The sequence below is a fragment of the Jatropha curcas genome, chromosome 1, assembly GCF_041381405.1.
Source record: "Jatropha curcas cultivar XTBG-Jc1 chromosome 1, XTBG_Jcur_1.0, whole genome shotgun sequence".
Classification (NCBI taxonomy): Eukaryota; Viridiplantae; Streptophyta; class Magnoliopsida; order Malpighiales; family Euphorbiaceae; genus Jatropha; species Jatropha curcas.
Genome location: NC_143151.1, coordinates 23,888,859 through 23,902,609, shown reverse-complemented (window position 1 = coordinate 23,902,609; position 13,751 = coordinate 23,888,859).

Sequence of the window (13,751 nt, the reverse complement as noted above, 5' to 3'; positions counted from 1 at the left end):
TCTTCATCATCCTCTTAAAAAATAAGAGAGGTGAGGGAGAGAGATTTTTCTACTTTTTTTATTATTAAAAACTGTAATTTGGTAATAGTCAATGAAAGCCTAATAATCATTATATTTAAAAATCTTAGATCCATGAGATTATTATTATTATTTTGTTATTTTCTGTTTGGTTGGTGAGAAAATAGACTAAAAATGGAAAGAAGTATATGGTAAATTATTTACCTTTAGAAATTTGATATTTATGTAATGATTTATTTTTCTTTGTTGATAAAATAATCAAAACTTCATAAAATAAAAACACTTGATGTTTGCTTGTGCTGTGCATAGAGGAGGAAGACCATGGAGGAGAGGAAGATGAGTAAGAAAAATGAAGGAAAAATAAAGCTTAAGGGTATCAGTTGTCATTTAAAATAACTCTCTCTCCTTACTTTTGCTTTTTGTATTTGTTTGACGGAAAAAACATTTGATTTTGGACGGAAGGATAATTTAATGAGACGGAACCAAACCTCAAGGACTAAATGACTAATATGCAAAAATATAAGGATGAGTTAATTAATTTTGTAAAACCTCATGGATGGAATAGTTATTTTCCAAAGAATAATTAAAGGAAGTTCTCTTTGCGATTATTCTAGCTCTCTAGTGTTGTTGTGTTGTCATGATCTCTCTTTCAGTTGTTTGTTTTTTCTCTAGCTTAAAAAGCAGACAAAACATCCAAAACTTCAAATTCAAATTCAAATTTTGAAACAACTTTGATCCCTTCTTTCTTCAATAAAAATCTTGAAAGTCACCGGTAAACATATTGAACTTTACATTCATTCTTTTCAAAGGTTATGTAACTTTTAAATCTATTAAAAAATATGCTATCTATGATATTTAATTATTCATTTTCCAGTTTGAAGTTTCTATTTATTGCAAAAATAATTAAAAAGCGTGTGCTTGGAAAGATAAATTAAAAACCAAATGAAAATAAAGGTGGAATATATCTCTTAGAAATGTTAAATCAAAAGAACATCGGTCTTCATAATTTTAAATAGATTCTATAGAATATAAATTTCTTTGAGATTTTCTTTCATTTTCTCACTTGCCAAACCATCTTTCTTTGCTTATTCTTTGATAATTGATAATGACGAATCAAAATCAACGTCTTGAGAAACTTCCTAGCAGCCTGTATGACTTACATCCCAGCGAAAATTCTTCTTTGATATTGGTATCTCCAGTTCTACCTAGATCAAACTATCACTCTTAGAAACTAGCAATAAAGATGCTGCTATTATCAAAACATAAGCTTCTTTTTTTCAACGACTCTATTCATGTTCCTAATCTGACGGAACCTGTATTTCCTACTTGGCAACATTGGAATAATATGGTACTTCCATGGTTGGTACATTCTCTATCTAGTTCCATTCTCAGTGCGTTTTATGCTTGATAATGTTGTTAATGTTTGGAACGATCTTAGACATCGATTTAATCAAGGAAATTCTCTTTAGATCTCAGATCTACAAAAAGAAATCTATTCTTTTCAATAGAGAGCACCTTCTAATAGATTATTTTATGAAATTGAACTTACTTTGGGATAAGTTTGTGAATTTTCATTATATTGTTATATTTACTTGTAATCCTATTTGTGCATGTGGTGCTCTGGATACTGTGTGAATATATCAATAGTTAGATTATGTAATTAGGTTTTTGGCTGGATTGAATGATAGATTATCTACTATTAAGTATCAGATTATGTCAATGGAGCCTATATCATCAATTAATAGAGTGTTTGGTTTAGTAGTTCAACAAGAATAACTGTTAGATCTTGTATATTTCAATGTCAGTTTTGAAGCAATAGTTTGTGCTGCTAAGTCTTTTCAAAATCAATTTGCTATTGGTTTTAATTAAGACAGAAGTAATAATTTCTTTCCTTCTAGTAGAGGACATTTTGGCAGAGGTGTTTCTCCTAGATTTATTAGAGGAGGATATAATACCGATAGAGGTAATCTTATAAAATCCAATTTGCTCATGTTGTGGTCTTCTTGTGCATGTTGAGAGCAGATGCTACAAAATATATGGTTATCCTCTGTTGACGCGTGTTTTTATGCCCCTGCCTGATCCGATGATGATACGAGGATGCAAAATGAATGGATTAATGCTATCTAGAAGTCTTTTAATCCAATGATTTAAATTAAAAATGATGTTGAATAGTTGGCTGAGTCATAGCTGCGTCACGCAGCTACATAGCTGCATCACGCAGCTGTGTCTTGACCTACCTCTATAAATAGATCTCTTTCTCACATCAAAGGAACGATTTTTGAAACCCTAAAAAACACACCCTGCAGCCACATTCTCCTCCAGAAACTCTTGTGAGTTGATTTGAAGGAAAATTGCCATTAGATATCAATTTTAGGTGAGTCAAACCATAAAAAGAGAGAAAATAACAAAAGATAAACAAAGAACACTTGAATCCTTGGAAACTAAGCTTCTGGGAGATCTTAACTATCACTTGTTCAGACATTTGATCCATTCACAATCCTCAATCTGAGGATTAGGTAATTTCTTTAACATTTTTTGTATTTTTTACATACTTTTTGTGGTTTTAGTAATTTAAGCTTCTTTAAATTGTATTCTGTTCATATTTGGCCATTTTATATATCCTTAAATCACATTTAAATAAGAAAATGATCTAAATAAAGCGTTTGAAAATGAGCTTAGGCTAGAACAGCTGCGTCACGCAACTGTTCATCCAAGAACAGCTGGGTAATGCAACTGTTAGCTGTGTGACACAACTGTTCTAAGCTTCCAGAGTTAATTTCTTCAATAAATCTGAAAATGCCTAATTATGAACAGACCACAATTTAATTAAGTTTAGAATATTAAAAATGTAATTATGCATGATTTTTGGTTTTTGGTTTTTGGGTTTAAATTTTGAATCGGGTAGAATGTATTTTTAGGTTCGGTTTGTAGCCCGCCTTGAACCATAAGGCAAGAGCGGGTCTTTTATTTATTTGATTTAATTGCTTTGGCTTGGATGATTTGGATGATTATGGATGCAATGATTGAATTTGATTGGGACGATTAATTAATTTTCCATATAAAAACTCGGTTCGATTCATTCGGGTTGGGTTTAAATAAATAAATAAATAATTGGGTTTTTCTAACTAAAATAAATTAGAAATCGTAAGGTTAAAAGAGGCCGGTTTTTCCAGGCGTCGGCTTCCAACCGGCCGGCGTACCCAATTCCCTTACCTAGAACTGCATTGGTGCGCCTGACCAGTTTTCTAGATAGTTTGGCCTTTAATAAAGTCGGGTTTAAAATGGAGTCATCTTGTTATAAAATTGGAAACGATCCCATTGCCGAAATAATGGGTGGCAACTCAAAAATGTTTCATAAGACCGATTTATCGGCATCGTATCCAATAAAATGTTTTGTCACCACTGTTCAAAATAAGATCATTTTTCCATCAAAAATAAGAAGGAACGTTTTTCGGGTCGCTCGGGGGCGGTACGAAAACATCCTCTTGGTTATCAAAGTATTTCTAGGCCTGTTCATTATGCTGTCAACAATGTTAACGCTGAAGTTGTTGTCTACAAATGTACTTCAGGAAAGTTTATTGTGGAACCTTCTAATGTTTCAGCAAAAATAGTCTTATTGACTAAGGAGCAATATAAAAAATTATTATGTATTTTTCAGCATTGCAATTATTTCATATGCAAATATAGTAGTCTTTGTGCCTAACCAAGATGCTTATATAGCTTATGGTATGTCTTTTTCTTTTCCTTAAGCTTTTGTTCAAGATAAATCAGCTTAGATTCTTGATACAAGTGCTTCATATCATATTACTTGTTGTTTTGATTTTTTAACCAATCCCACACTAGTATCAAATTACTTTGTTAGACTACCTAATAATGACCTTATTCTTGTTTCACATATTGGCATAATACCATTTTCTCCTCATTTTGTTCTTAAAAAGGTTCTCTGTGTGTCTTAGTTTCACTATAATTTGATTCCCACTAGTCAACTTACTAAAACCAATAATTGTGTGCTTTTTTTTCATTCTCATTTCTACCTAATCCAGGATCTGCTGCTGTTAGAGTTAAGAACGCAGCAGAGATAAATTAAAGAAGAAGAAAGAATAAGAGACAGAGGTTAGGTGAAATTAGAGATTGGAACTTCCATTAAATGAGATTTCAGATTTACAAGCATGCCTTGATTGAGAAACAAGAAAGATAATAACAAAAAGGGAAAATAAAGTAAAAAGGTTGCAAGCAAGCCAGCCCGATACAGAGAGAGACCCCCTGCCAAAAATAAAAAACTCTATATTTTTCGATAACCTCTCTTTCCAATCACTAGCTATATATATGATTACCCCCTAACAGAATCTGCTGATGTGTCCAGCAGTGTTGCTAATTCCTTTGCTGCCCTCTTTGTTCTTTGTTTCTTCTAGAATAAACCTTGGAGGGCCTTGGGCTTTTCTCAACAATCCTATCATTACCATCCCCTGGGAGACAAGCCTTGTCCTCAAGGCTGAAATTAGGAAATTGCCCTAACATATCAGCTTCATCGATCTAGGTTTGCTTCATCTTCTGTCTTTCCTTGTCACTGTATTAATAACTGGCAAACTGGCTGATTATTGATCATTGTTGTACGATTTTGGTAGACCTTTTCAGGCTGGAGCAGAGGTTCCTCATGGCTGTTTAAATTTTCTGGTAAAGTATTTAATACGGAGTGGTTGCAAATAACCTTTTTCAGCTTTAAGACATGGAAAATAAGGTGTATCTTGGTGTCTACAGGGAGTTTCAGCTTGTAAGCTACTGCACCAATCTTGTCAATGATTTCAAATGGCCCATAGAACCTGGCAGCCACCTTGGCATTAACTCTGGTAGCTACAGATTATTAATCGTGAGAACAAAGTTTCAAGAATACTTTATCTCCAATAGAGAATTGGACATCCCTACGCTTTTTATTCGCGTATTTTGTCATTAGCTGCTGAAGTTGCTGAGATTGACTAGAGGAGCGGGCTATGGAGTTGGCTTGATATGTTAAGTCTTCAGTTAATTCCCATAAAAATCCAGAAAATTCAATGTCATCAATAGCTACCTTTGATATGGACTTAATGGAAGCTGAAGAATGGGACAATGAAGGATCCCTAGTGAGAGTTACCCAATTTCCATTATGACTGAATCCTATAGTCATTTTCAGCCAATCGACCTTGACTGCCTCCAAAGTTTCTAGTCAAGCAATACTCAAAATAATATCAACTCCGCCGAAAGGGAAAACAAAGAAATCCCTTGTTATCTCAATAGAACAAAACTAAAGCTTTAAATTCTTACAAACACCTCTGCATTGAATCCGATGCCCATCACCTAATTTGACAAAGAAGGGAGGCATGGGACTCACCATTAAATTGAGTGATTGAACCATATCTCTAGAGATGAAGTTATGGCTGGCACCACTATTAATCATTATGGTGACCGTTTGAAGTGATAGGGTGCCCCTGAGCTTCATCGTACGAGGTCGTGAAATACGCCCCACTGAATAGAGTGTTAAATTCAGTTCAAAGAAGTGAGCTTCATCCAGTTTAGTAGAGAGAAGATTAGAGGAATCGGGTTCCATATCCGCAAATAAACCATCATCTGTTAGAACATCATCTTCACCGCCAATCAAAGCTCTTAGTGACTTATTGGGGCACTCGTGTAATGGAGAATAGGGCTGTTTGCAATGGAAACACAGTCCCTTAGCTCGAAGCTCTTGGTGATCATTATGGGAGTAGTGGCGAATGCCACGAAATCAACTGGTAGTATTGGGTGGTGTTAGTGGAGGACCAGGTAGGGTGAGAGGTCGATTTTGGTGGGTTAGGGTTTGTGTTTGGTCATTTCATCTAGGGTATGGGGTGGGAATGATTTATGTCCGGGTTGGGTAAGTAATCTGGTGTGGGTCACGGGTTGTAATTGGGAAAACGGGTTTTGGGCCAAGGCCAAAATGCTGCATAGCATGTAAGTCGCTAACGTTTTGACGATAGGTTTGTTTAAAGGAGGCGGTGGTCGAATTAAGCAAGGCAACTTCCATTTCAACTTTTCGAGCCGTGCGCAAAGCCCTATATAATTCGCCAGTATCAGAGGAACGGATTTTTACACGTATTCCTTCATTGAGTCCATTGAGAAAATAACCAATCAATTGAGGATCAGAGAGAGTTGGAGCTTGAGCAGCTCTGAAGATAAAATCATCAATATATTGGGTTACAATACCCGTTTGTTTGACAGCAGCAAGAACCTCATATGAGTTAGAGGACACATCGCCATTGTCTGCATTGATGGGTTTAGATTTGAATTGGGTCCAACCCAGTTGAGGATTTCGAAAACAAAGCAGCCTAGGCCAATAGAGAGGTGCTCCTTCCATAGAACACATAGAAACGGAGATTTGGGAAGCTGGTGGGGTCTTATGGAGTTCAAAATATTGTTTGGCTTTTGCAATCCAACCAACAGGGTCTATGCCATTGAAGGTAGGCATATCCAGTTTTTTGGGTATGAAAGATGGGTTCTTATCTGTAAAAGGTCTGGTGGTGGTGCGGTTTCTATGGGAGGATATTTCTTCTTGGACATTTGGGTGAGGATGGGCAGAGCTTTCAAAGATAATAGCATGTGCTTTTCCAGCGATTAAGGTCTTGAGGAGGGACTTGATTTCTATATTATCAGCTAGAAGGTTTTGCAAGGTGGAAAGGGTGTCTTCAATGGAGGATATTTATTCTTGAATTGTAGATACGTTCTTCTCTAAGGTTTCTACTCTGGATTCCATCTTTGTTTTTGGCATCCGGCAACTTGGACCAATTTGTTAGAGTTAAGAACGCAACAGAGATAAATTAAAGAAGAAGAGAGAAGAAGAGACAGAGGTTAGGTGAAATTAGAGATTGGAACTTCCATTAAATGCGATTTCAAATTTACAAGCAGGCCTTGATTGAGAAACAAGAAAGATAATAACAAAAAGGGAAAATAAAGTAAAAATGTTGTAAGCAAGCCCTAGGACCAGCCCGATACAGAGAGAGACCCCCTGCCAAAAATAACAAACTCTATATTTTTCGATAACCTCTCATTCTAATCACTAGCTATATATATGATTACCCCCTAATAGAATCTGCTGATATGTCCAGCAGTGTTGCTAATTCCTTTGCTGCCCTCGTTGTTCTTTGTTTCTTCTAGAATAAACCTTGTAGGGCCTTGGGCTTCTCTCAACAATTTATCAGGTGCATTGGAAGATGATTTGATTAGCTAGACAAGAAGCTGACCTCTATCATCTTGCAAAACAAGTTTTATCTAATTCTAGTACTTTTAGTTCCACAAACAGTTGTATTGGCCAAGATGTTAATCTTTGGCACTTTAGATTAGGACATATGTCTAATTACAGTTTGAAACATTTATATTTCCTGGATAATAATATCACTGACTCTTATTCTAATCCATGTGACATGTCATTATGCTAAATAAAAGAAATTATCTTTTCCATCAAGTTCCTTTTCTATTATATCTTGTTTTGATATGATTCATGTTGATATCTGGGCAACTTTTTGTTCATTAAATGGTTATAAATACTTTTTAACCATAATTGATGATCATAGTAGTTTACATGATTATATTTTATGAAAGCCAAATCTGAGGTTAGGTCCCTGCTTCAACAGTTTTATGTTTTTGTTTAAACTCAATTTCATTCTAACATTAAGTCAGATGATGGTCACTAGTTTAATAATCCTCAATTTTATAATCAACATGGTATTATTCATCATCTTTGTTATGTGGAAACTCCACAACTGAATATTGCTGTTGGGTGAAAGTGTGACATCCTACTGAGTCGAGTCATTTCATAGAGTCGAATTGAGTCGGGCCGAACCAAACCCGGTTGGGGTAGAATGGGATTATAAGTGGACTTACTTGAATGAGAGAAAAAGATCAAAGTATAAGGGTTAGGATTTCCTTGCACTAAAAGATCAAGCTTGGGTATTAAGTTGTAACCTGTTGACAATTAAGGTACCATTTAGGAAGTTTCACAAATCCCTTGATATTTTGATGGCCTACCCGTGATAATCATTTCACTTTCCCATTTTCATCTTTATCTTCATCTTCTTCATCTCCTTCCTTTCCCTTTCTTTCTCCATCCATTTTCATGGTAGTTAAGCATTAAGGCAACCTCTATTTTCTCCAAGTAAGTAGAATTTCTTGAAGCTTTATGTTATTCAACCTCTAATTGAGTTATATTGTAGATAAGTTATAAGAATTTTGATGTGTATAGGAGAAGTGAGTTCAAAGATTGTAGAAAAGGGAAGCTAAAGAAGAGCTCAAGCTTTGTGGAGTGAAGGTTTGATATCTCTTGTCATTTACCATTTTCTTTGCATGAGAACTTGTGTGGTGTGTTGATAATGAGACAATATATTGCTTAATGTTGAGTGAGAGGACTGGAAATGGTGAGAAAACATGGGATGAACTGAACAAATGAAGTAGATATTGAGTTATGCTGAAACAGGTTTTGCTGGAAAAAGAACCAGTGACTTCACCTTGATTGTGACCCTATTTAATGACGGAATTAGGAAGTGTCATAGAAGAGTTATTTGTTCCTCTATGTGTTAGCTTTACATGGGTTTTTGAATCACCCAAATCGGAGTTATATATTGAGAGATATGACCAAAAGAGTACAGACTGCGCAGGCTGGAAAACACGTCGCGCGCTCGCGAATTTCATTTGCGCGCTCGCGAATTGTGCCTGTAAACTCTCTGAATCTCATTTGGTGCTTTTCGCGCTCGCGACTTTCATTGCGCGCTTGCGAATTTGGCCTGTAAACTCACTTACTCTCATGTGTGCTTTGCGCGCTCGCGACTTTCATTTGCGCGCTCGCGACTTGTGTTTTTATGCTCTTTTGGACTTAATTTTCTATGCAATTGTATTCCTTTGCTCACCTTGTATGCCTCCAATCATTGTAAAACAAAAAGACAACATTAGAACATGTATCAAAACAACCTGCAAGCATGCAAATGATGTGAAACCAAGTAAACATTATGATTTATGAAGTTATGAAACCATTAATATGATGTTGTGTTATAGTATTGACAGACCAACATTATGCTCCATTGAGGTTAGGTAGAAACCATGTAGATAAGGCTATGTCGCGACATAGGATAGCAGATCTGCACCCCATACAGTTTGGTACTCCGGCTAAAGGCCGTTGAGTGGATATGATTATATATGGGCCATAGCAGCCAAGCATACAGTTTCATCCAGTTTCATACAGTTTTTCTTATCACTTCGGTTTCACTATAACCTTATGGAGCCATACAGATATCTTGACATAATATTGCATGAATCATACAGTATAATAAATAACAAGAAAGACCGTCAAGGTAGAAAGAAAGTATCATGATATGTGTGCTTATATGTGCCATATGTGTTTACATGGTTCTTTCTATACATGTATGTGCTTAATTGTTTCTTTCTATGTTGAGATATCCACTGAGCTTTATTTGCTCAGCGAGTTACCTGTTTAACTCGCAGGTTTTGAGACTGGACCGTAGAGAGTCAGCTTACAACTGCTGCAGTTCATTTGTAGAAGACTCAGTCTTCAGGGTAGCTACTCATTTGGATGTGTATCTTTTGTCTACCCTTTTTATGGCATGTACAGGGCACACAGTTGGGCCCATTTCATTTTGACACTAGTATCATGTCTTGTAAATATTAAGTACATTATTAATGTAAACAACATCAGCATGATATTATATTCAATATACATTATGATATCAGTATGACAGGACATAAAGTCAACCAGTTTGTAGCGTCTTGGTTCGGTTCATTCGGGTTAACGGGTGGACCGGGAAGGGATGTTACAAAAAGCATCAATATATTCTAAATGTGGCTCAAGCTTCAAAGTTTCAGAGTCATTTACCTATTTCTTTCTAGCTTGAGTTTGTTTCTCATGTAGTCTATCTCACAAATAGATTTCCCACTCTTATTCTATAGAATAAGACACCTTTTGAGGGTTTTATATCAATAGGTACCCAATTATTCTTATCTTAGAGTCTTTGGTTGTTTACGCTTTGCTTCTACTTTAGAGTAAAACAAAACTGAGTTTGATTCTAGATCTTCTAAGCGTGTCCTTATTGGTTTTAAATCTGGGGTTAAAGGTCATAAACTATTTAACCTTATTTCTCATAAAGTTTTCCTTTCTAGAAATATTATTTTTCATGAGTTTGTTTTTCCACATAAATTATAGCTATTCCTATATTCTAGTTCTCTTTGTTTACCTTCTGCAGATTCTTTTGTGGACATTTTGTTTGATCTTCGTTCTGCTTCTTCTCCTCCTCCTACATCACATGATTTTGTTGTTCCTTTCCATTTATTTTTGTCCCTTCTCCTCTTGTTTTAAGGAGATCATAGACAATTAGAACTTGTCCCAGTTATTTACAAGATTATACATGCAATTCAACTTCACTTGTCAAGTAGGATTCTCTCACTTCTGGATCAGCAGGTATAAAATTTACTTCTTCACATCATATTTCCAAAGTATTTGTCTATTCTCATTTGACACAAGCACACAAAGCCTTTTTTTTGTTTCCACTGCCAAACTTGTAGAACCAAGCACATACTATGAAGCTATTAAAAATCTTGAGTAGCAGGCTGCCATGCAAATGCAAGTAGTTCAATTATCTTTAGATGCATTCATAAAACGTCTAGATGATCTACATGATAGATGAATTGGTCGATAAATTACTTTTATTTATTCTAAAAAATGCAAGCAGTTCAATTTGAACTTTATTTGGTAATTGCTTAATAATTAATTTGCTTTAAGAACAAACTAAGCATAAAAAATTATTAAATTTGAAGAAACTTATAGTTCTTCAATAAATATCTATGCAAGGGTTTAAATTTTCCTTTTTGCATTATTATTGATTGGGATGGTGCAACCAGTTATTCCAAATAATACATATACTTAGATTTGTAAACTTCTGGTTTACAATCCTTATTTTGATCATTTTATTTATATGATATCCATCTTATTGTGTATCTTGGAACTAATCAAATTCTGGAAGATTGGGGAAATAACAATGCATTATGCATAAATTCATTCTCTAGGTAGTAATACTTACTCTTCTGAAACCTTTAAATATTCTTTTACTATGAAAGCAAAATTTGTCTTTACATATTTTGATGTATTACAAGTACATGATCAATATCTATACATGCATATTATAGTGGTAAATTTATTTTTAATTATATGGCCACCATAATTACTAAGATCATTATTGTAACTGTGATCTTTTCATATTCTCAATGACAAGTATAATTTTATTACTGTTTATATTCACACCCAATATTATATATCATTGCATTCACTCCAGAATACAGCAAATCTAGTTTGGAGGATCTCATTACTCCTATGTCAAATATTATAAGCTATTCCATTCACTTTGGGGAATGGAGCAAATCTAGTTGTGCGGGCTTTATGATCTTTATTAAGAGCTTATTATTTTTGCTCAATGATAGAATAAATCTACATTATATCTTAAAACTTTTTCTATCAATGTTGGTACTTCAGGAGCATATTCGATATATAAATATCATTAACGATTTTAGATTAAGAGCTAATAGAGGCTTCAACATAACAATATTTAATTATATTTAAAAAATAAATTAATCGATTCTTAAAATTTGTAGCATATGGATATATATGCTAGTATATAATAATAATTATAATAATAAAACAATAACCTTAATATTGCAAAATTAAAATACCTTACAGTTGTATGATCTTGCAACAATAGTGATGAGCTTTTGGTCATTGTACTTTTCTTTCAAACCATTCTAAAGAATAAGCATATATTTAATTTTCAAATATTGAATAGGGGGAAAAAAAATGCTTTTATACTATTTTGATTAGATTTTTTTATCTCTAAAATTCAAATGTGTTTCAAGATCTAGTGTAAATGATGAACAATTCTTGTTTGTAATACTAAGCCATAAATTCAAAATTTATAATATCTAATCTCATGAAAATTATAATAACAAAATAAAATAATTGTATTGGACAATAAGATCACAATTTAAATTAAATAACTTTAAAAGTCAATTAAACTTAAGATCCAAATATAAAAAAATAATATTATTCTATAATTGACCAATTAATTCTCAATATTTATTTCCATAAAAATATTTGTACCTTGCTATCCTTCCACAAGTTATAAGATCATGAAACTCATATTAATTGCAAATTTTAATTATAAAACTAAAAAAGGATATTAATCAAAGAAAATTATGTGGCACAAATGACCAATTAATTCTCCAATGCAACTATCAATTGCTTTAATTTATTTACCATATTTGAAAAATTGAAAGTTAAAAACAAAAAATTTCTCCAATGATGTTGTATGTTTAGTCGGTGCGTCTGATGTGGCAAAAAAAAAAAAAGAGACACTATCCATCATAATCTCTGTTTTGAGAGAGTCTGTTAGTCAGCGTGACTTAGCTTTTTGTTTTTTTTTTTTTTTATTCATTTTTTTATTTTTTATTTTTTATTTTCCTTTATGCCTTCTCTTTAACTTGCCTTGAAACTAATTTCTTCTTCATGCATTGGAGAGTCATTTGTAAATCTAACATCTACAAATACACATTCAATCACATCACTGTCCACAACTTATATTTATTAAAACACATCAACCACAATCTATAGTCCATTGGAGATGCTCTAAATCGCCACTATTCATAGAGTTGATAATCAAAATTGTTCTTATTTTCTTTAGGCTTAATTATAAATTTAGCATCTCAACTTTCGAAAATTTTATATTTTAGTGTCTCAACGGAAAATGTTGCAATCGAGTGTTTAAACTCTAAAAAAATTTTCAATCAAGTATCTCCGACTTACGTGGCAAGCCGGAAATACAATTAGGACAGCAAGCAGCGGTGAGTTGGATTTTTCAAACTCAAATCCATTAAAACTAAGGCAAATCAAGAATTATGTGGTTCAGATTAAATCGAACCCAAGGTGAACCAAACCAAGGTATATAATTATCGTTTACGGTTTTAAGAATTATGTGGTGCGGAAATCTTCTGATTGAGCGAGAGAGAGATGAGGCCGTGACGTCTATAGCCAATTAAGAAAGAGAGATGAATACTTCAATCCAGTAGATCCAAGTAGCGCCGAAAATGAGAACTCATTTCATATCCTATCAAAATTATTCAAAGGTAATATTCTGAGAATTACAGCAAAAGCTCAATAACCTCTGACATAACGCTTTTGATTATCCAAATCGAGTTTGTTAGACCACTTAACCAACCTGGAAGTTAAGATACCTGGTAATGTCCAAGGTCAACTCTTCCATCTTCATCATTGCCAAAGAGGCCACTGTTACCACATGCACACCTTATTATGGTTTTAGGAAGAGATGAGCTCGCCTATTGAACGCAAATTATACCAGCTTTTTCAACAATTAAACCCATCCATTTGAAGAATGATTTTTAGTACAACGTTCAACTTACACAGTATTAAAGATTTGAGGGTAGCTAACATGTTTTTTAATTAAGGACCATACAATCACTGAAGATTTGGCTTTTTGATTCTGTTACAGTGAGCTGAGGGTAGTGAGACGATGATAGCCGTAGGATCAAATCCATTGTTCACTTAGACAGCGAACGGTAGATATTGAAGCTGACAGTGTTAAAACAATTAATAGTAAGAGGCTACGTCAAATAGCAAAGTATCAACGTAATAAAAAAAAAATCCACCTTTGTCATAACAT